The sequence below is a fragment of the Macrobrachium nipponense genome, chromosome 16 (assembly GCF_015104395.2).
Source record: "Macrobrachium nipponense isolate FS-2020 chromosome 16, ASM1510439v2, whole genome shotgun sequence".
In the NCBI taxonomy this organism is placed as follows: Eukaryota; Metazoa; Arthropoda; class Malacostraca; order Decapoda; family Palaemonidae; genus Macrobrachium; species Macrobrachium nipponense.
This window is the reverse complement of record NC_087209.1, coordinates 36,345,349-36,369,741: the sequence shown is the minus strand read 5'-3', so window position 1 is coordinate 36,369,741 and position 24,393 is coordinate 36,345,349. Positions and strand designations below refer to the sequence as shown.

Here is a 24,393-nt window from a genome sequence, read left to right as displayed (position 1 = left end):
AGAGATTGAACGGAGGTACAGTAAAAGGAATGAAAGTAGTCGCAGCTAGGGTGCCGAGGGCACGCTGCAAAGATCCTTAAGTAATGTCTACATTGCACCGAATGAGGTGCACTGACGGCACTACCCCCTACGGAGCTCCGACGGAGGTGCCGTGATTTAAGCACAGCATTCTGGCTGTGTACGCAGTTTTTCTTACACAATGTTACATTCTTGTACTGGCATTACTTCTAATGCTTAGCTATACTTAATTATAACCTGCATTGTGTAACTTTGTGGGTTTTCATCTGGCCATATTTATCTGTTTCGTCTGTTTCTCTCCACTAAACGGATTTCCATGCTCAGTCCTTACTTGACCCTATTCGGAAAATGTATAGGCCAATATTAAGAGCATCATCAATAACACTGACCCATTCTCTAGACTGTCGCTGTTTGTCGCCACATCTTAGGAATTCTGGAGGGCATCTAAAGTTTTGTTTAGCGCTAAATCGTAGATTCTGTTTTGGCTTTTGCCAAATCCAAGATTCTTTTTTGGTGCCAAACCCTATTTCTGTTTTGGCGAAAAAAGTCTCGATTCAGCATCTGCCAATCTCTGAATCCATTTATGACTACATATGAATAATGGTTGGCGCTAAAATTTGATATCTATTATGTCCATACCTGAATCCTTTCAAATAGTGAATATGGGAATATTTTTTAATATCTGCATAACTTTTAGCGCTAAATCTATATCTCTGTAGACTTAGATTTTTGTTTTTAACTTTTAACAAATATGTGGATATCTTATCTAGCTACATTTCGGCTGGATGAAAATAAATAAATTAATGTTTAGAGCGGACGGGATCCACAATTTAGTGTCAAAATTAATTCACATTAAGGTTTAGGAGGGAGATTAGATTTAGGGCTTTAAGACGTTCACATTAGAAACTAAAACGGTACAGATTTGGCGATATGGAAATCTGATGTATCAGACAGGGGTTTAGATTTAGAAAGACAATTGATCGAAATTTGACACAAAAAGGGAGCCAGATTCCGACGAAAAAGAACCCAACTCAACGATAAAACGGGATTTAGATCTGGTTCGCAAGAAATGTAGATTTGGTACCAAAATGAGATATGAAGAGCTTCATCACATGAATCTATGAAGAGTCATCCCCTTGGCTTTAGAAGCAGTGGATACAAAAAGGGAATGACAAGCTAAATCGCTGTTTGGCATTACTGAGCAGAATGAGTAGATGCCTTAGTTCAGCCAGTATTTTCTTCTAGTGTGTAGCATTAGTAAGCAGCAATATCCGGACTGCTGCAGTCCGTGCTGACATAAGGCCAGCTTGATCTACAACAGCAAGAACACCAACGAACTGTTATGAATACGACAAAACCACAACTTCGAGTGACAAGAAAATCCAGACACTTCCGAAACATCACGTCTTTCCCTCAGTCTTGAAACTAATACAACGGGGGGCTAGACAGCAAGTCCCAACCATAAGGACATTACGTACCGTCCTTAAAGCTCGGACCTGCGGAGTATTAATGAATTATCGCCGATTTTACATTTTATGAAGAAGTTGTAGTGTGAGCCACGCAGGCCGCAGTTTTGATGAACGTTAAGTATATCTTAGTTTAACCAGACCACTGATCTGGTTAACAGCTCTCCCCAGGGCTGACCCGAAGGTTTAGAATACTTTTTACGTGGCTAGGAATCAACTGGTTACCTAGCAACGGGATCTACAGCTTATTGTGGATTCTGAACCACAATATATCTAGAAATGAATTTTAATCACCAGAAATAAATTCCTCTGATTCCACGTTGGCAGAGAGGGAGTCGAACCACCGACTACCGAATCGGTAGCACGTAACCCACGCGTCCAACGGGGAACTCCCAGTTTGATGAGTTTCATGGGGAAGACCAAGATTCTGTCATTAAAAGCCTCATTTTACTAGCACTGAGCCTTTTGACCACTTATATATACTATCAAACAATGGCCGGTGATGTTTGAGAAAAGGTAACCTCCGCCCGGATCAAACTTTAACTGAAAATGTAAAAGAAGAAAAGAATGTGACCCCAACATTCTGCCCATTTCCAACGCTACTATTTATGCATAAGGTTAACATGATAACTGTTGAAGCGACATTACAAGAGAAACTTCACCATAGTAGATTCACCTGATGTCTAGGCCCTCCAGCCCTGTGATTGGCGTATCAACAGCCAATCAGGAGCGCCGTAAGGGCTGGCCTAGACATCAGATGCACGGTAGATATGAATCTACTATAGTAACATCGTTAATGTTATCATGATATGGATCATACGGATCTATTAATAATCCAGAAGAATTTTCATCATTACCATTATTCTTCATTACTGGGTCACCCTACTTGTTTGTGTTTTCTCTGCCAAAACTTACGAGAGACTGAAGTGTATCAAATATGGATGACGATTTGAAATATTTACTGAAAAGAGGAATTTTTTTTTTACCACTCATTGAGAAACTTGGTTCATAAATACTGCCAAGTTCGGTGACCTACAGACGGAATTACTCAAAAGATGGGGAAAGGACGGAATGACATAGAATGATGACAGATACAAGACAACTGAAATGTAGGCACATTACAAGAAGAGATTATTATTATTATTATTATTATTATTATTATTATTATTAAATACTGGTTCAACGATACCACTTGGTCCAGAGGCTCGCCAAAATATTTTTTCCCCAAAATGATAGATGAAATCGGAGCGATAGTAAGTTAAAGAAGGTTGAACAGCCAGGCGGGAAGCGGCCAAGACGAATGGTTGAAAAAGTAAAAGGCAGAAAGCAATGTTCATAAGTGTAAAAGCAAACAAAAAAAATTGGGAACAAGAAACAGGTTTTTTTTTTATTGCTCTCAAGGTTACCATCCCTGCTTGTTTTGACTGAATCTGAACAGAGCCCCGATAAGTGCAGTCGATTTTTAGTGGCCTGGCTCGTTAATCGGCTTATCTCTCGAAGTAAAAATCTTGTGTTTAACATCCTCCTAAAGCGTAACTTATCACGCGATAACAAGTAAACGTGATTACTCCCTTATCTTAATTGGATCAGGGGGTTACCTGTAAGGTATTTCCTCCAGTGTCGGAGGCTGCACCTCGTTGTCGTCATGAATGCGGGGGTTTGGAATATTCCGAACATGAAAACGCAAAAACCGACCAAGAGACAATAATAAATGAATACCGTGAATGGAACAAGTAGTGCTAACTTGGTACCGGGGGGTTGTTTAGTCTAAGTCTAAAGAACTGAATGATTGCGTTCTGTCCGCGCTCTTTCTTCTCTCTCACGCACAAAAAAATAATAATCTGAGGTTATCGTGTGTGGTGGGGGGTGCAAGAACCACGAAATAGACGCTTGTTCTCTGCCCCGACGAAACTTCCAGTTAGTCTAAGCCCTGCTGCGTGATTTGCTGTCAGTCGTCTGTTTCCTCTCGCCTCGAAAATAGTGTTTGTGTGGCTACTGATTTACTCTTATTTTTTGTCTGGAGTTTTTAAACATGGAGCAATGGCATGTATACACAACACAAACAAACGTTTTATTTTGTGTGGGTGCGGTTCTTTGATAATTAAATGTAATCCGACGGCAATATACTGGTTTAAATCAAAACCCAAGCATAGTTTGCATGTCGTGGAAACAACTGTAATCAAACAATCATGTGCTCTATATAAAAAAACCTTTGAAGTGGTAACCTAATTCCAATTTTCATGAAATCCTCTCAGGAGTCATTGACAAGCTGCATAGCCGGGTTTTGCCAAAAAAAAAGGATTTTTTTTTCTTGTGATAAAAATTGTAGGTTTTTTGATAATAGAAGATTCCATAGTGGCTCTGACGTACGTTTCACCCACTCTAGAAAAAATCAGTTTCACTCCGCGAATTTCCTACTAAAGTTTCTGGTGAAGGAAAGAATTTTGCTGTTGTGTCCACGATGAAGTTACATCACTGGCTTCTCCTCGGCGTCTTCCAAATTCACTTCATTCAAAGCGCAAAGGCATCGTCGCAAGAGGACGATTTGGAGGAAACGCCCATCTCGATCAATCAATTTAAGGAGGCGAAATCTCGGATGCAACAACGGCGGCGATTGCACCCTGTGAACCAGTGACAAGAATCTCAAGCATGACAGGCGACTCTCAGTTAGCGCCATCTTTTCCGGCCGCTCTCTCCTGCAGAACCTGGTGCTAAGTCCGTGTCAAATTTGGAAGGGGACGTCAACAACAACAAAACTTTGAGTGAAGTAGATCCAAAGTCGGTTTCTCCTTCCAGAGAATCAGACATGAGGTCTACACAGAAGTCGGAAAATTTCGGACCAAAAATCTTGCGCGGCAGTGTCATGTTAGTCAGTCAACGAGCGACCGAAGGTCTGCAAGAAAACGAGAATTTCACGACTGAAGTAGAAACCATTCCTGGTGATGCAGCTTCCATTAGGTATGCAACCTCCCCTGAGGATGTAATCTCTGGAGATGCAAACACCCCTGGGGATGTCACTCACGCCACGAATAACGCCTCTCTCGGGTATGAAACCAGCCCTGAAGATGCATCCTCCACTGCAGATACAATCACTCCTTGGGATACACTTCCCACTGGTGATGCATCAACTCCTTGGGATACATCCTCCACTGATGATTCGTCAACTCCCTGGGATACAACTTCCACTGACGACACAACCCCTTCCCGGGATACATACTCCACTGAAGAAACGACCACTCAGTGGGATTACCCCAAATCCTCCGATCAAAGCTACAACCACTCCCAGGGGGGATACATCCTCCCACCCCCAGGAGACCAAACCCACTCCTTGGAGCACAATCCTCTACGGGAAATACAGTTAACTACTCCCGGGATTTCGCCCTTCGCTGGAAATTCACCTCACGTGGTAATTGCTACACGAAGGCATTAAGGGAGCCGCGATGAAGATGAAGAAAGCTCCTGTCCTGTGGGTGACTGCTCTAGCTTTCGTCTCAATCCAAATATGTCAGTAAGAGTAAGTCCCCAAAGATTTGTGTCAAAGACGGTGTCAAGAGATATAGGAATTAATAGTCTTCCACAAATATACACATATTACATTATATATATATATATATATATATATATATATATATATATTATATATATATTTATATTTATATATATATATATATATATATATATATATATATATATATATACATGTGTATAATATGAACCAACCTGCTGCTATTTGTTATCAGATGCTCTTACAACACCATCTTAATGACTTCTTCAAACTTCTTGCGTCAAAAAGGAGAAAATGAAGAAATACTGACGCCCGGGCACGACTCGAACCCGTAACCATAATATCAGAACTAACTAAGGATGAGAGTTCGAATCCCTGCACCCAGACGTCAGAATTTCTTCTGTTGGTTCTTCACTTGGACCTTAGGCTCGTTTAGTTTCGTGAAATCGAGAAGTTACAATGGCACTGTGGTTATTTCAATTTTTATGTAAATATAAATAAGTGTGTTTATTTACAGCAAACACCCTAGGCTAACATCTGGAGGCCACACCAGCACCGGGAGAGTGGAGGGGACAAAAAATAAAAGGGGGGGACGGGGAATTAAAATTTAAAAAATGTTTATTGGTTTTATATTTTTAATAATGATTCATTATATAAATAATAATATAAGAATAGTTATATGAATTTATTAATCAATTAGATATTAACATACATTATTAAAATTAATATATATGTTTTGTGTGTATGTATGTGCATCTATGTATATATAATGATATATACTATATATATATATATATATATATATATATATATTAGTATATATATATATATATATGCCTATATATGTATACATACATTAATATATATATATATATAATATTATATATAGGACTGCCTCCAACGCCAAGTGACGCCGAGAGAAACTTTTCCCCCGATTTTTTCCGTCGAAGCGCACCACCACCTTCAATAAAAATGGCTGGTGGGTGCCCTTGAAATTCAAGAAAGAAGCGGTCAGTGTCGCAGAACTTTTTTGTCCAAAGCATATCGCTTAAAATCTTTCCCAGCGGAGTATCGCTGAACCCTTAGAAGGAGCGAGGTAAAATATCGCTAAATTTTGTGACGGGAGTTTTTTTTTTTTATTTTCTTTCTTTTGTTACCTTATCAGCAGGGGAATCTATGCAAGTGAAAAAAACTATTTTTTTCCCAGATGCAAATCAGAAAAAATACGTATGAATGAAAATAAAATGAAAATGTACAGTGCTTATTTCGGATTGATATCAAATGTCTCAGAATTATTTTTTCTTTTCTGTTATCTATCTATCTATCTAGCTATACGACACACACACACACACACACACATATATATATATAATATATATATATATATATATATATATATATATATATATATATATATATATATATATATATATATACATATACATATACATATATAAATATATTATAATATATTATATATATATATATATATATATATATAATATATATATATATATATATATACATTATATATATATATATATATATATATATATATATATATATATATATATATATATATATATATATTATATATATATATATATATATATATATAAATAAAGGTTTTTTTGCCACGAAGGAAAAAACAAAAAGGAAAAAGCGAGATAGCCGAGTACTTTCGGTCATGTTCGGACCCTTTACTGAAGGCCTTCAGTAAAGGGTCCGAACAGGACCGAAAGTACTCGGCTATCTCGCTTTTTCATTTTTTCCTTCATGGCAAAAAAACGTTTTATTTTATACATAGCATCGTCCCTTTTTAGTATTACTTCGTGATCAAGTTATACATATATAATATATATATATATATATATATATATATATATATATATATATATATATATATATATAAAATATGTAGAATTAAAGTTTTACGCAGAAAAATCCGTAGATACTGGAACACACAGGGATAAGGACATTTGAGGGTTAGGATAAACGGATATCAAGTTGGGTCAATGTACTATTCTTAATTGCTTAATAAACTCAACATGCGCCTGCCCCCCCACACACCCCACCCCACCCCAACCCCGGGCCACCTTCGCTTGAAAAAAATGACCGATGCTATATAAAAGAAAGAAAGAAATCCTCAAAATAACTTCATTTTCCTACCTCAATGTCTTGTTTCCACTCATCTGGTCCTCCTCACTTGTGCCTCTCTGGTCTTCATTAATCTGGCCTTCTCCCATCATGCCTTTCTTTCCACTCATCTGATCTTCCTCCCTGGTATATCCCGTCTCTCCAATGGTCTGTCGGAGGAAAGTGCTAATTTAAGTACATATGCAATGGATTGGAATACAGAAGTTAGGCCAAAGGCCAATCGCTGGGACCTGTGAGGCCATTCAGCACTGAAAGGTGTAACAGGGGTAAACGTCGCAGTTGCTCTATGAACCAATTGTTAGGAGAGGGTGGATAGCAAGATGGAAGAAAGAGAATATGAATGGAGGTACAGTAAGCATATTTGGAAATATATATGAGGAAACAATTCAGTGAAAAAGACGACCTGGACAGATTTTTCAACTTCGAAATCACATTATAATTGGTCTGACAGTATTATTCGCCATAAAAAAAAAACTTTGCTGTACATTTGGAAATGGATGGCATCAGTAAATGACACAAAATTCTTCGGTCCAAAGAATATCTTATTTTTTCAACGTTTTTTCTAAAAGCAGTCGAAGTGTGAGTGTTACTGTGTTCTAGTCACATGAGCTAAACTGCGCCATTAAAAATGTTTTTCATGTTATCCAGGAACTTGATATACTGGCCTTTCCTTTATTAACTATCATCCATAAATAGCACCGCAAAATATACAGAACATAAAACAAATCCGGGCGCAGTGGGCTGGAATCGTCGCTGGGCTCTCTCTCTCTCTCTCTCTTCTCTCTCTCTCTCTCTCTCTCTCTCTTCTCTCTCGCTCCCAAAAATTATTTTATTGGAGCTACTAAATCACCAAAAACTTCCACTCAAATTCGATAAATATTACATTTTAAAACGTGGTGTTAAGAAAATATCTTAAGTGGTAAAAAAAAAAATAAGAAGTCTTTAATGTCGTCTGGCTTTCCCTTGGTGGTTGTTCACCCAAATCGAAAACGCCCAAAATTGCTGAATTTAGATGCAAGCCTTCCATGAAGATTCTATAGACGTATTCTGGTTTAGCCAAGTACTGAATGGTAAGGATTACCAATGAACATCTGATACTTACAAATATCCATACACTGTTGTCGAGTGTATAAAATGTAATGAAACAAGGCGTGACCCAACCTCCAGCTTACTCGGAACGCGTGTAAGATTTTCCACTGACCCACAAGTTGTAAACATTATACTCCTAACTTAACGTGAAGTGGTCTTCGTAATTAATACTCATTATTAGTTCCGCCCGTACTAACAACAAAGAACAAATAAAAAGGACACATTAAACACGTTCAATTACTCTCAGTCATAATTGGAAACAAAGTAACTGAACAGAAATATAGCCTCTAAATTCAGTACATCAAATAAATTAAAACGTGCTAAAATCTACGGACAGATAGCACGTTATTTCAACAACGGAAATGAAAAAGTATGATATAATTTATTAGAAATAATTTTTCGGTACTGTTTTATATGCATATTATTCATATTTTTATATTTTCATTCTGATAAATAAATCATAAATAGTTTGTGGGCTTACTCCCCGGTTAAGCAAAAAGTAAACGACCTGGTCTTTGGAACCTAACCATGTCCGTAGGTATTAAATGGGTTAAAATTTAATTAGCAACATCTCATCGCACAAACTAGCACTCTCCTCATATTAAGTGTTATTGCACTGTAAACAACAAAACATTTCTTGGAAATAATCTAAACAAAATAAAGGCAAACAAGATCGGATCTGTTTAGACCGGATGGGTACCTGGAAAGGTATAAAAAAACATAAAAATGCAAAGTACATTAGTTACATTTGTCATTACCTTTGATGTGACAGAGACTAAAGGTCTACTATAACGCACTTTAAACGTTTTTTTTTTTATTTCTTCGCTAAAAGGAAGTTACCCATAAAGAGAAGTTTAAGGCTTTTGGGCTCATGCGAGAAAAGACACAAACACGAACAAAGAGATTACAACAAAAACCAATACCTCGTTTAGCTCAAAATGCGATTTTGGAGAAAACTGCTCTGTGCTGAAATTTCTGCCATTTCGGCCTCTCCACAAATACAAGCTACTTACTGGAAACAAAATGGTTATTTTGGCTGGTAATTATATGACTTTTTCTAGGAAATATTCTCTCTCTCTCTCTCTCTCTCTCTCTCTGAAACGTCAAACATTAACGAAAATCGATAAAAATGCAAGATTTCTTTTTTGCTGTTACTGTTGTCTACTGCTCGTCTTTGGATCAGCAAAGACAAGGAACGTTGGTCCTGGTAGATAAATGAGTCAGTCACCAGCAAAGGACATAAATTAATATGTATGTTATACATCATACATACATACATACATACATATATATATATATATATATATATATATATATATTATATATATATATATATATATAATTACTTAAATTTTCATTTTTATTTATATATATATATATATATATATATATATATATATATATATATATATATATATAGATATATATATATATATATATAGTTCTTAAACAATTTTAATTTTGCATTTTTGTATCTGACTAAATTCAATCGCTCATTTTGACCACCGTTTATTTTCAAAATTTGCTTATATGTTCATGCTATGAAAAATTACAATTATTCAGCTTTAGAAATGGCACTTACTAAGAAAATTAAGGCGAGAGACGGTTGCTGCGTGGTTACTGTGTCACATTTCGAGGAAGAATATATGAAAACACTCATAATATATATATATATATATATATATATATATATATATATATATATATATATATAGTATATATATATGTGTGTGTGTGTGTGTGTGTGTGTGTGTGTATAACTGAATCACGAAAGTTTGGAACGTGATAAATCCATAAATAAAGGTATAAGCCACGAAGGAAAAATAAACAACGGATTTGTTTCTGCTAGATCTTTCGACTGAAACGTCCTTTGCTCAGCAGACCAAACTGAATAATATGAGAAATTGAGGGTACATTAAAGGTCGTATAACTGACAGATAGGGATTATAAGGAGATTAGTACCTAGAATCCGACCACACCTGGAGATGAGTAACCTTTCCAAACAAGCATAAACATGGGTACAATTTAAGAACAAAAAGATTAAGTCAACTGCTCAGACACGGAGGGGGCAAGACAATTAAATGATTATACAGGGCGACAGCTGACCACTATCAGATCTTTGGTAAACAAAAACTTATTCACAAAACATATTAAACATACATATACCAAAGAAAAATATCTCTAAGGCAACTAATTTGTCTAAGTCTGTAATTATATCTTTGAGGTCATTCTTAAACATGTTACAAATACAAGGGTCTAAATGAAACAGGCTACGACTAATATTAACACACTAAAAGGAATGTTAATAAAAAAAAAAAAAAAAACAAAAAAAAAAAGGGGCCCCAGGGAAAGCAACAACATAATATATAAAATTCCATGTATGAACTGCCCCTCTTTTTATCTTGGACAGTCGAGCAAGGGCTTAGAAGTAAGGACTAAAACAGCATAAATCTTCTGTCAAAACTGTATTTGTAACATGTTAAAGAATGACCTCAAAGATATAATTACAGACTTAAATACAAATTAGTTGCCTTAGAGATATGTTTTCTTTGTATATGTATGTTTAATATGTTTTGCGAATAATTTTTTGTTTACCAAAGTTCTGATTGTGGGTCAGCTGTCTTGTCCCTGTGTCTAGACAGTTGGACTTAATCTTTTTGTTCTTAAATTGTACCCATGTTTATGCTTGTTGTGGAAGGTTACTCATTCTCCAGGTGTGTCAGATTCTAGGTACTAATCTCCTTATAATCCCTATCTGTCAGTTATACGACCTTTACTGTACCCTCAATTTCTCATGTAAGTCAGTTTGTCTGCTAAGTAATAAAGGATGTTCAGTCGAAAGATCTTCCAGAAACTCCTTTGTTTATTTTAGTTTTTCGTTCGTGGCTTATACCTTTATAATATATATATATATATATATATATATATATATATATATATATATATATATATATATATATATATATGTGTGTGTGTGTGTGTGTGTGTGTGTGTGTGTGTGTGTATATATATATATATATATATATATATATATATTATATATATATATATATATATATATATATATATATAAAGCATCCATCTCTCGCCCTAATTCTCTTACAGCAATATTAATTTTGATCCCATTCTAAAGCTGAATACTTGTAGTTTTTCACAGCATGAACACAAGCAAATTTTGACAAATAAGAAGGTCAAAATTAGGAATTAAAGTTAGTCAAACAAAAAAAAGTTTACAATAAGTCACAAAAAATAAGCTCAATATTTGCCAATTATCGTCGTAAGTTTAAATATGTAAAATGAAAATAGTTTAAGTAACTATGTAATTACAACATACCTATATCAAGTGCATTATTACGCTATGTACACCCATTATCCAAATACAGCACTTCCTGAATGTTAATAAATGTTAAAAAAAATAGGCTACAGGTATTTTTGGCAATTTTTGCGTTGCTCGCAACATTGCCGTATTGCAATTGCAATATATTGCAATTTCGCATTCATATTAGTCATTAGCGGCCCAATAGACTACATTGCATCCAGTTTGATGAAAAAGATCCATGGGAACTATAAAAAAAATCGTAGTTTTACGGAATGCAAAAAGGAACATTTTCCAATCCATCCTAAAAGAAAAAAATGAGAAAAAAAAAACTTGTGTTATAGAAACAGTGTTTTGTTTGTCCCATCAAAAATATGAATGAATATCTTTCCAATGACACAGTTTTTAGTTATGCTAATTACGGAACATGAAAGCATATTATTACTGTAATTCTTTACGAGCAAGATGTAGTTTATGTGGAAAAAATAATTTCACTGATTTTGTAAAACTGCACTCATTTTCATTAACAGCATTGGATCAGACCGTGGATCATCTTTTAGTATCATTAAGAAGTCAATTAAATTCATCGAGTGATGTACACAGACTATATGACACATATGAGACATCTCAAATAAGAAGGATGCAATCTGATGGCGTCTCCCCTTCGCCACTATAAAATTTTATTTTCATCTGTACGCTCTCTCTTCTGTAAACTGTATGTATATATATATATAATATATATATATATATATATATATATATATACATATATTATATATAATATATATATATATAATATATATATATATATTATATATATATATATCGTATAAACGCTCTTCCTTCTTGTATACTAATGAAATATATTTTCCTATACATTTTTTCCATATTTCTTATGAATAATAAATATTCATTCACTTGTACTCCTTACATTTTGTACACTAATAGAATAGATTCATTTACACGTCTTTCGTATAGTATATGAATAAACTATATATTAACATACTCCTTTCCTTCTTGTATACACTAATGATATGTATAGTTACCTATACGCATTTTCCTCCTTTACATACATAAACAGTCAAACAACATTCTGTTCCTTTATTTATAAATACATATATATATATATATATATATATATATATTATAGATATATATATACTATATATATATATATATATATATTCACCTACATCCTTTATCTCTTGCAAACTAAACGAATATACATTCTTCCAGGTGCCTTTCTCTTATACACTAACAAAATACACATTCAGGTCTATATCCTTTTTTTCATATACGGTAATGAAATATATTTTCACCTTTACAACTTTTGGTCTATACTCTAAACTAAATATTCACCCATACGCCTTTCCCTGTATACGAAAATAGTATACATTGACGTCAAAGTCTTTCCTTATGGTACTACTACATGTGCAAGATAGTTATATCTATTTTTAGTCCTCCTTTTCTCTGTGATACATTATTGTTCACAGATTATTATCTGCTCTCAACATTCCCAGAATACAGAGAGAGAGAGAGAGAGAGAGAGAGAGAGAGAGAGAGAGAGAGAGAGAGAATTTGCGCGCGCATGTGAAAGAAAGAGAGGGATACAGTTACTTCAGCAATCTTTTTGTGGACTTTCCATACTTAGCGAGAACATTTTTACCGATTTCCCGGTTCTAAGCCCGGTATAGAAACAAACATAAACTACAGGTAGTCCAACGCGCAGGTCCAGTTTATTTTTTATGTAAACGCACACAATCTGTGAAGTCACCAAAAACCGGTCGAACGCGACAATTTAACTGATGTGAAACATTTGGATATTTGCCATTTTTACAATTTAAAATGCATTCTGGACATAAAAAATTCTTGTAGGTCACGTGAATATCGATAATGGAGGAATGGAATAGGCGAATGTTGCACGAATATACGAATTGTGTGCATTTGGGACCTTGTCAATTGTTTTTGAAGTTGAGTTACTTTTGTAAGTTGTCATTTGGCTCGAGCCCGCATTTTAGTTCATATTTTGTTAAATTTAAATAGCTTAATTTTGTGATAAAATTGTGAAACTCAATTTTATCACAAAATTAAACAATGAAATTGAACAAAATACATGAACTGAAAATGCGACTCGCGCCAACGGAAAACTCACAAAATGAAATCAACTTTAAAACAATTGACAACGAGGTCCCAAATGCACACAAGGACAAGGCAAAAAAAAAAAAAAATGGAAAAAATCCCATGACATCAGTCCCCAGGATCCTGTTAGTCTGTGAAAGTTTCACAGAAAAAAAAAAAACTTATTTGCGCAACATTTCGCCCATTCGATTTCTCCAATATCGATATTCACGTGAACTACAATATTTCACATGTCCATAATCGCATTCACCACTTAAATCTATGGAAGGATATTTATTAATCGCATTTCAAAGTGTAACAAAGGCAATTATCCCTATATTTACATCAGTAAAATGTCGCCTTGACCGGTTTGCGTGACGTCACAAAATCACATACGCAATTGAGTCCCAAATTCGTCGCTGGAGTGGGACTACCTTGTCATTACTATATCGTGGCTCTAAGTATCCAGGACTAATGTTTAAAGAGAGAGAGAGAGAGAGAGAGAGAGAGAGAGAGAGAGGGGAGAGAGAGAACGCTCGCACGTAGGCTCTCGCCATATATGTATTTATTTAAAATTGATTTCAGGCGTTTTCGGAGCAGGGAACGATGAACTCGTTCAGTTACAAGTGGCGTCCTTCCACTGAAACTCATTTTCCCTACTGATAACTGAGAGTTACATAAATAAAAGTGGTTGTTGGATAGTAATCGTGGTTTTACAACCTTTACCTGGAATTACCTGCTGATAAACCGAAGGCAAAGGCGCGAAGAATAAGAGAAGATAAGCGGGCATTGCGGCTTTTACAATTACAAATGCAATTGGTAAAATGTGACCAGTATATATATATATATATTATGTGTATGTATGTATGTATGTATATAGGTAACTAACAAAGCGCGAAGAATGTGAGAAGTTAAGCGGGTATTGCGGCTTTTACTTCTCAAATTCTTCGCGCTTTTTTGGATACGCTTGTCACTACAAAGCACCTTCGAGATCCAGGTGCAAGAAATTTGAAGTGGTTATGATGTCCGGTAGCAGGAAACGAACCCGCGTCACCAGAATCACGATGAGGTCAGATCGGCATCCTGACCTCGTATTGATTAAGGTGACGCGGTTTCATTTGCTTGAAGTTTCTTGCATTTGGATCTTAAGGCTTTGTAGTGACTGGCTTACTCAAAAACGAGCGGAGAATTAAGCTAAGAGGGCAATGCGGCTATTACAATTGTATATATATATATATATATATATATATTATATATATATTATATATATATGTGTGTGTGTGTGTGTGTGTATTTTATTTTAAATCACGAAAAAGGAAAAATACTGATGATTATACGAGCAGAGTTTCTGCCACGAATTAAAAGTAAAACGATTGAGATAATATGCACTTTTTTCTTATTATCAACACATGGTCACAATTGCTGTTATCATTTTTCGTTGTGGCTGTAACTTTGATCTATATATATATAGTATATATATATATATATATATATATATATATATATATATAAATATCTACGACACTCCTATTTAACCTGCTGTATCATAGCTCAATCCCTTGTGCAGAAAACTTTCACTGCATAGTCGCTTCAAACACCTACCTACGTACATAGATGGTTCATCAACAAGAAATCAAACCCCCTTCCACACTCTTCCATTAAAGTTTGCTTAGAACACTTTCTTCTGTTCCTAGTATGTTGACATATTTCCTTACAAATATGTCTTTCGCTCAACCTAGGTGTTCACCACCACCTCCTAACGCCTACGAATTATACACTTCTCAACAACCTATCTTCCACCATTCTCTCCGCATGGCTTGACACTCTTTAAACATTGATCAAAATACCCAGTTATGCTCGCCCTTTTACCACTCCTATGTATCTTCACGTCGCATTTCTTCTTAAGCATAATATATTGCAATAGTTATTTCTGCCAACAGCCTTGACATTATTTCTTTCATTCACACTTAACGTCAGCGGCGTTTCCGTTCCGAAGAGGGAAGCTGGATCAACGTTTCCTTCATACATTCCAACCTTGTTTTCCACAGACCCTTCAAGCGCCCCCTCCAACCTCCCCCCCCCCCCCCCCACCCCCGCTGCTTTTATTTTTCACAAATTACGCAACCTCCCTCGCTTTGCCTATTCTGTCATTTCAATTATTCACAATATTTCCTCTCAAATACCTATATGATTCACTCACCTCCATTCTTCCACCATACAAATTGATATTCACTGACCTACCGTCCTCTGGTTCCTATTCACCATCTTTAACTTATATTCTTGATTCCACTTCCTTCCAAAGTTCGCTTCCCGCTGCTGCCGGTGAAGAACCAGAGGAATTTCTTTCTGGTTATTAGAAATTCATTTTTTGATATAATTGGTTCGGATCACACAATAAGCTGCAGGTCCCGTTGCTAAGTAATCAACTGGTTGCTAGCCACGCAAATAAAAATCTAATCCTTCGGGCCAATCCTAGGAGAGCTGTTATTCTGCTCAGTGGTTTGGTTAAACTAACATATACATAACATTCAACTTTCCTTTCTTGTAAAAACTTTCAAACTGTTTTGTTAATCTCTGACGTTTCTCCTTCCTATCTACTGTATCATTGTCGAACAATTGCCATTCCAGATGATGTTTATAACAGGCTTCCTTATCACACAATTTTGCACCTCCATCTGATGATCTTTCTCTGAGATCTCAAATCACTCCATCCAAGAAGATATGAAACAAACATGGAGATGTAATAACACCCTTTTCTCGGCCTCATTTTACACTACCAGTCACTCTCCTGCTTCAACTCCACCATACAAATTTTATCGCTCTCAGCAGTTGACCGTCTCTCTCTCTCTCTCTCTCATATATATATATATATATATATATATATATATATATATATATATATATATTATATATATATATATATATATATATATACAGGGATGTGTGTGTATATATATACATATATAAGCGAATACCACAGGGAATTGATAGGCAAAAATCTAAGCGCTTTCGTCTTTACTAAGACATTGTCAAGGAACGAATTCGTTCCTTGACAATGTCGTAGTAAAGGCGAAAGCGCTTGGATTTTTGCGTATGAGTTTCCTGTGGTATTCGCTTATTTAATGAAAAAGGTCACGTGCATCTACTGTGATTTTTTCAAGATATATACATATATATATATATATATATATATATATATATATATATATATATATATACAACAAGGAGCTGAAGGAGACGTCATGTACTAGTAATTGTCCATTTATTAAACAAGCTGACGTTTCGAGGACACAGCCTCCTTTTCAAAGCTGAAAAACGTAATTATAATATATAAAAGACTTAAGAATTTAGAAATTTACAATTTAAAAAATATTTAAACTTTAAACAAAAATAAAAAAATAAAAAAATAAAAAAAAATAAAAACTAAAATGCAACAGACAGAATGAAAGAAATAGACCGCTACCTTTCAGGACGGGAACCAAGGACCTAATGACATAAAAAACAGAGACAGGGGCACACTCAAGACAGGTACAGTGTTGTGGAGGTAGTTTGATTGTTAAAAGGAGGAACAAGCTTCTTAATATATAACGATTCGGCTATTGCTAATTGATGAGGTGAGGTGGCTCTGGAGAGAATTTTAAAATGTTTATATTCAATATCTTGTTTACATTTTTTGGGGCATGATCGCGTATATTAGAAAATTCAGGATTACTTAATTTATTGCCTGTTCTGTAACTAACTCCCCGATGACAATCAATTCTGACTTTTAGTAGGCGACGAGAAGCCCACACATATTTCCCCACCTTACATTTGGGGCAAGTATATAAATAAACGACATTGGAAGTCATCAAGGAGCTTAGTCTGCCTTTATGTTTAAAAAGCGAAGCAATGGTTAACGGGTTCTTTGGTATAACTCTACTGTTAACTGCCGGAAGGTGTCGGTGAATAAGGTCATTTAACTGAACATAAAAGGACTTATCATGAATAAAAGGAATACTGAAGTAAAATGCCAACTTGGGTACAGTAGGAATATTACAAACAGGATCAAACTTACGATTAAGAAAATTATACAATTGTTTAAAAAAAAAGCTTGGATGGGTAGCAATTTTCTAAAAAATAATTTTGGAGAAATGAGATTTCTTGGTGGAAACCAGACCAAGTGGAGGATAAAGTATAGGCCCTGTGGAAGAGAGTACTTAAGGAGTTTAGTTTGAAATTAAAATGACAACTGCTATAAAAATTTGTACCTAAGCCAGTAAAGGTTTGTTTTCTAAAAATAGAAGTACAGAAGCCCTGCTCGTTACGGGACACAAGTAAATCCAAAAATGCAAGTTTATTGTTTTCTTCGTAATCGATCGTGAACTTAATGTTGGGATGGGCTACATTGGCGTATTCAAGAAACTGATCGGCTTGCTCTTTAGTTCTAAAAAGTAAGAAGGTGTCGTCTACGTATCGTTTGTAAAATAACGGCAGAAAAGAGAGGGGACAGGTGTCCAGCAACTGTTCCTCTAGATGGCACATTAAGATGTTAGAAAAAACTGGGCCAAGAGGACTGCCCATGGCCATACCTTCAACCTGAGTGTAAGCTGTATTATTAAAAACAAAGGCAGTGTCCTGCACTGCCAGTTGCAACATTTTCTTAAAATTATCATAATTAAAACCGTGAAATAAAATATTTTTACCCAACGTATGTCATTAGGTCCTTGGTTCCCGTCCTGAAAAGTAGCGGTCTATTTCTTTCATTCTGTCTGTTGCATTTTTTTTTTTTTTTTAAGTGTAAATATTTTTTAAATTGTAAATTTCTTAATTCTTAAGTCTTTTATATATTATAATTACGTTTTTCAGCTTTGAAAATGAGGCTGTGTCCTCGAAACGTCAGCTTGTTTAATAAATGGACAATTACTAGTGCATGACGTCTCCTTCAGCTCCTTGTTGTATGTTGGTTGATAGCAACGCTTCCCATATATATATATATATATATATATATATATATATATATATATATATATATATAACATATATACTATAAATACATATATATATATATATATATATATAATATATATATATATCATATATATAAACGTGCGTATGCGTGTAAAGGTGCATGTTGTGGTAGGTTAGCTGCACAGGAAATTCGTCCACAGTTAGTGGTTTTGACCGTCGTGTTGTTTTTCTCCTCTGTTACCACCCTGTCAGGGTAAACAACTAGACTCTCTCTCTCTCTCTCTCTCCCTCTTTCTTTATTTATATATATATATATATATATATATATATATACACATATATTACACGGCCACCACCATCTGCTCAGAATATGAGTCCTAATGTCCATTTATACTGCTTTCCCTTTGGCCCTCTCTCTGTTTCTACTACCTCCCTGGGTAGAGTCCCATCAAAGAACTTTGATTTGCAAAGAGAAAAGCCGAGTCAAAAGAGTCCTCTCTTTATATTCACTTTTGTATTCAGTTTTGTATTCACTTCGTTATCATTAATAACTCGACGGTGGCATCTGCCGGGCGCTGAAACGCCTCAGTTTTGAATTTCATATTTTAGCCGGCCAGAACGTGCCACGACTCCCGGATTGAGTTACAGTATCAGAATTCATAAATACAAAAGAGGGAAAACTGCAGTAAGCCTTACAGAGGGGGAGTGAGGGAGGGGGTAGCGGGTACGGGAAGGGGAATGGAGAGTGAGTGGATACTGATACAACTGGTCACACTGACGCCAGAGTCATCAGAGTAAGGGAGCAAATGGAATGGAAATATCTATTCTTTATGCCCTCTGGAATTGAAAAATGAACCACATGAGCACCTGAATGGAAAGATGAAAATAATCTGCGCACCTAAATGGAAAGGAAAAATCTACACAACTGAATGGAATGATGAAATCTGTGCACCTGAATGGAAAGATAAAATCTGCGCACTTGAATTGAAAGATAAAATCTGGCAACTGAATGGAATGATAAAATCTGAGCACTTGAATTGAAAGATAAAATCTGCACACCTGAATGGAAATATAAAATTTTTTAGCATGAAAGATGAAATCTGCGCAACTGGATGGAAAGATAAAATCTGTGTACTTGAATGGAAATATAAAATCTGCCCACCTGGATGAAAAGATAAATCTGCGAACCTGAATTGAAAGATAAAATTTGTGCTAATGAATGGAATGATAAAATCTGCGCACTTGAATGGAATGATAGACTCTGCACACCTGAATTGAAAGATAAAATCTGAGCACCTGAATTAAAAGATAAAATCGATGCATCTGTATGACAAAATAAAATCTGTGCACCTGAATGGAAAGATAAAATCTGCACAACTGAATGGAAAGATAAAATCTGCACAACTGAATGGAAAGATAAAATCTGAGCAACTGAATGGAAAGATAAAATCTGAGAACCTAAATTTAAAGATAAAATCTGAGTACCTGAATTGAAAGATAAAATCAGAGCATCTGCCCACCTGAATGGAAAGAAAAAATCTGCCCACCTGAATGGAAAGATAAAATCTGCCCACCTGAAGGGAAAGATAAAATCTGCCCATCTGAATGTAAAAATAAAACCTGCACACCAGATTGGAGAAGGAAAATCTGTGGACAGATAAAATCTGTACAATGGAATGGAATGATAACATCTGCACACCTGAATGGTAATATGAAATCTGTGCACATGAATGGAAAGATAAAATCGGTGCAACTTATTCCATATTGCTATTAAATATCACGAAGAATTATTATGAATAATATGGGCACTGATGAAAAGAGCCACAACAACAACAACAACAACAACAACAGAGGGGGATAGGATAAGGTAAGAAAGCCCGAAGGATCCCTCGGATGGAAGATAAGGTTTTGGAAGGGGGAATTGGGGAGCGAAAGGAAGGTATAAGCAAGAGGGATAAAGAATATGACAGACCAATTTGTCTTTAATTATGTAGTGCCAATGTAGCGTTTGTTATTTCCTGTGTATCGTTTAGGTTCGAACTAATGCAGAAGAATTACTTTTTTATATATATTTGTATTCATATTTATTTTATTTGCCTGGCGAGGGGGAGGGAGGCGGGGGGGGGGGAGTGGAAAAAGCCACAGAACAGTTGAATCACTGATACAACCTTAAATCGACAACAAAAGTTAATAAACGCTGCTATCAAGTGCTCATTGCATATTGAAAGGCCTCAAACCCACAAAGCGACCCCATTCTGTGGCTGTTTGCTTGACCTCCTTATAAAATTTCGCAAATAGTAATTTTCATCAATTCCGGCTTGTATGCAGAATTCAGTCCTTAGAAATGATGGCAATTACATTTTTTTTTAAATGTGGTGTGATTTGTTCCAAATTGCGTAAAAATGTATCAAAAAGCACGTAAGAAGTTTTGTATGAATAAATGTCCATCAGCAACACATTTCAAAACGTTGACTTTAGCAGCATTGCTATGGCAGGATCACAAGCCAAAACCGAAAAACTCTCTAAAACCACACTTGTACTCACCACATACTTGACACACTCAGGGCAAGGAGCTGCGCTGTCTAGTGGATATGGCAGTCGTAACACAATCCACAAACAAACAAACAAGGACTACAACCATACAACAATTCAACAACAATACAACAAAAGACCACTGCACAAGCAATCACTAATGACATCAAAAAACAACAACACAACAAGTCAATACAACCACCTACTACAACACCAAGAAACCACAATTCACCAACAACACTCAACAACATATAACTCCAACAACTCATCTACAACACAACAAACTCGCAAGCTTAACAACCCTTCAACACTCAAGCACAACTTCAGCAACACAGGCACAACAACTCTAAGCATACAACATCTACAATAATTCAAACAATACAAAACACACAATATAACTGACCATCAATGCCTTCAATACTGACTCCACTGACTACCTTCACTGACTGACTGCCCAGGAATTCTTGATCACAAACTGACTGCCTGATTGACTGACACGGCAACCGCACCAGCAGACAACCCAGAACTCACCAACAAGCAATTCAATCGTTTACCATCCATCCACCAATTATGCCCTCTCTCTCTTTCTCTCGCTCTTTTTCGGAAAACCACAAACATAAGTACACACTACACAATCTTAACAGCGATAGCAACACGAAACTTACTCTCTCTCTCTCTCACGCAACCCTCGAAGACGTTGTCAAATGCGACAAACAGATCGTTCCTCCGTATTACCTCCCCCATTACAATTGCCAACGTCTCTTTACACTCACAACCCCCACACTAAATTGCCTTTCACAATAAATACCCAAGGATGCTTGGAGGCAGGCCCCTTGGATCTCGTTTGAGGACCCTAATACACTCTTTTATTTATATCAGTATTCACTTCCTACAAACCACTTTCATTGAGATTCCCACTCTCTTCCTCACTACTATTCCTCCAAATCTCATTCACTATCTCATCCACACCTCCCAGCTCTAACCCCAGTACTTCTTCCATTTCTGCCAAACCACTCAGTTCACTCATAGTTCTATTAAACTCTTGCAAAGACTCATCCATACTACTAACCACCTCCTTACCACTCCGCTCCCTTCCTACTGAAATCTCACTCACCCCTATTAATTCAAACCCACTCACGCTATACATATCATTCATTTTCTCACAGTCGTCCCCATTACACACTTTATCAACCATTTGCACCCTAACAGTAACACCCTTACCATGCCTTTCACGCTTCTTCCATTCCCTTTCTCTAAATTCTTCCATACTCAACCAACACTAACTGTCGATCTCCCAGACCCTTTTGTTCACGGACACTCGGCTCATACCTATTCACCCTCAACCATTCACACATGCACTCTCCCAAACATACTGTTGCACACTAGAGGACCCACCCAACTGAATCCCCTTAACGCCTAGCTTCCCGAATTCGCAGCCTGACTCATCCTCTTCCACCTACACACACTCTCTACATGACCTTCCACTCCACATTCAACACACTTCGCTTGCTGTTCCTTACACATCCCAGCATAATACCCATTCTTTCCACAGTTGCCGCAAACCACATTTATATGGGTACCCCGACATCTACTCGCTATATGCCCTCCGCATCCACACCTGTAACACTAACATCCCTATCTTTCTTACACTCACTCACTAAATGCCCCGTTTGCCCACACCCGAAGCACGCTCCTAACGCCCACCGACATTCATTCTTCTTGTGTCCTGGCTTTCCACATCAGTGACACTGCTGTTCTCGTTCACGACTAACTGACCCTACCTACCCTTCCAATGCTTGGACACCGATCTCTCTTCAGTTTTACTACACTTACGTTACTTGCTCTCACACTCCTATCAACCACTCGTTCTGCCATTTGCCTTGGCCCATCCAAAACTGCTCTCTTATAACTCCTAAACTCTGGTACACACTCAGCTACTTCAGTCCTAACGCTAACACTTCTACTTTCTTTCATACACCTAACTAACTTATAATCCTCTACTATTTCTAAAATGTCGTTCCTCGTCAACATTTCATTCGTCCATCTCATTTTCTCCTTACGTTTTAGATTCATAAACTCGTATAGGCTCTCTGGTACAGTCGCCAATAACTTTCGCACTAACTCCTTACATTCATTTATCCCTTTGTCCCCAAACTTTTTCCTAGCTAACATTTCTAACCTGCACACATACACTGACAACGACTCACCAACATTCATTCTTGTCTCTTTAAAATCATGCTTCCTCCTATATTGAATGCTACTCTTTATCCCCTTTGCCTGTTCCACAATCCTGGCTTTCACACTCTCTTACAGCACATTCCCTACACTCATCGCTACCCCATACATACTAAACAAAAATCCCGTCTAAAAGTTACCAAGATCTCTTCCCCAAATTCTCTTGTTATCTCCACAATTAGCCACACAATACTTCTCATACTCTCTTAAAAAAAGTCCCTCACGTCCCTACTACCATATTCCTCATACTTCTCACATCAGGGTACTTCTCTCATATACACTGCCTTTTGCACTTCTTGCTCATTCTCACTTTCATTACTTCCATTCTGAGCTTTCTTACCCTCTTCCGAATATAACGAACCTACTTCCATATTCACATCCACACTATTAGTCATACCTTTCTTACCCTTATTCTTCCTACTTACTAATTCCCTCTTACCTCTATCTAAATCACTCTCATCCTGTACCTTACTCTCAACTCTCTTCTTATCTTCATTAATTCTCTTCTTATCTTGCCCACCATCCTTACAAATCTTCTTCCCTTTAGTCCTTTCATTACTCTCATCTCCCTTCTTACTCTTCTGCTCTGATTTATCCCTATTCTGTAACTTCTCTTTCTTCTCCACATTTACCACGACCATATCACTTTCCCTCACTCACACTTTCATCCACTTGTTCTTTCACTTTCTTAATCGCTCCTGGCCCGTCAAAAGAACCAGGATGGCCCCCTCTGATCACTCCCTCTCCACAAAAAAACCCTTTCATCGTCTCCCTTATCATCTCTTTTACATCATTCATCATCACTCCTAACTCTTCGTCCATCTTCCCAACCATTCTCTCTTCAGATTCTTTCACTTCCTCTTTCATTTCCACTTACGCACTCCCCAGCATCCCTCCCAACTCCTCTAACTCGCCCTTCAGCTCCTCACACTCTACCCTCAACTTCTTATTCTCTTCTTCCAAATGCTCTTTCACCTCTTCTGACAACCTCAACTTCTCCTTCAACCTTT

General features: G+C 36.4%; 2 protein-coding genes across 3 annotated transcripts in view; one reads left to right on the top strand and one right to left on the bottom strand.

The window, feature by feature from the left end:
- LOC135195306 (mucin-17-like) overlaps positions 1-24,393 on the top strand; it is a 140,304-nt gene that overhangs the window by 47,969 nt on the left and 67,942 nt on the right. The gene's annotated exons all lie outside the window — the stretch shown is intronic.
- The window catches only part of LOC135195660 (dipeptidase 1-like), a 333,274-nt gene that overhangs the window by 300,726 nt on the left and 8,155 nt on the right, over positions 1-24,393 (bottom strand). Inside the window, exon 2 of one of the 2 annotated variants that reach the window (XM_064222030.1) lies at positions 7,159-7,295. The gene's annotated coding sequence lies outside the window, so the exon portion shown is untranslated. Of the gene's footprint in view, positions 1-7,158; positions 7,314-24,393 lie in introns of those variants that run through there. The other variant, XM_064222031.1, reaches the window with a different exon arrangement.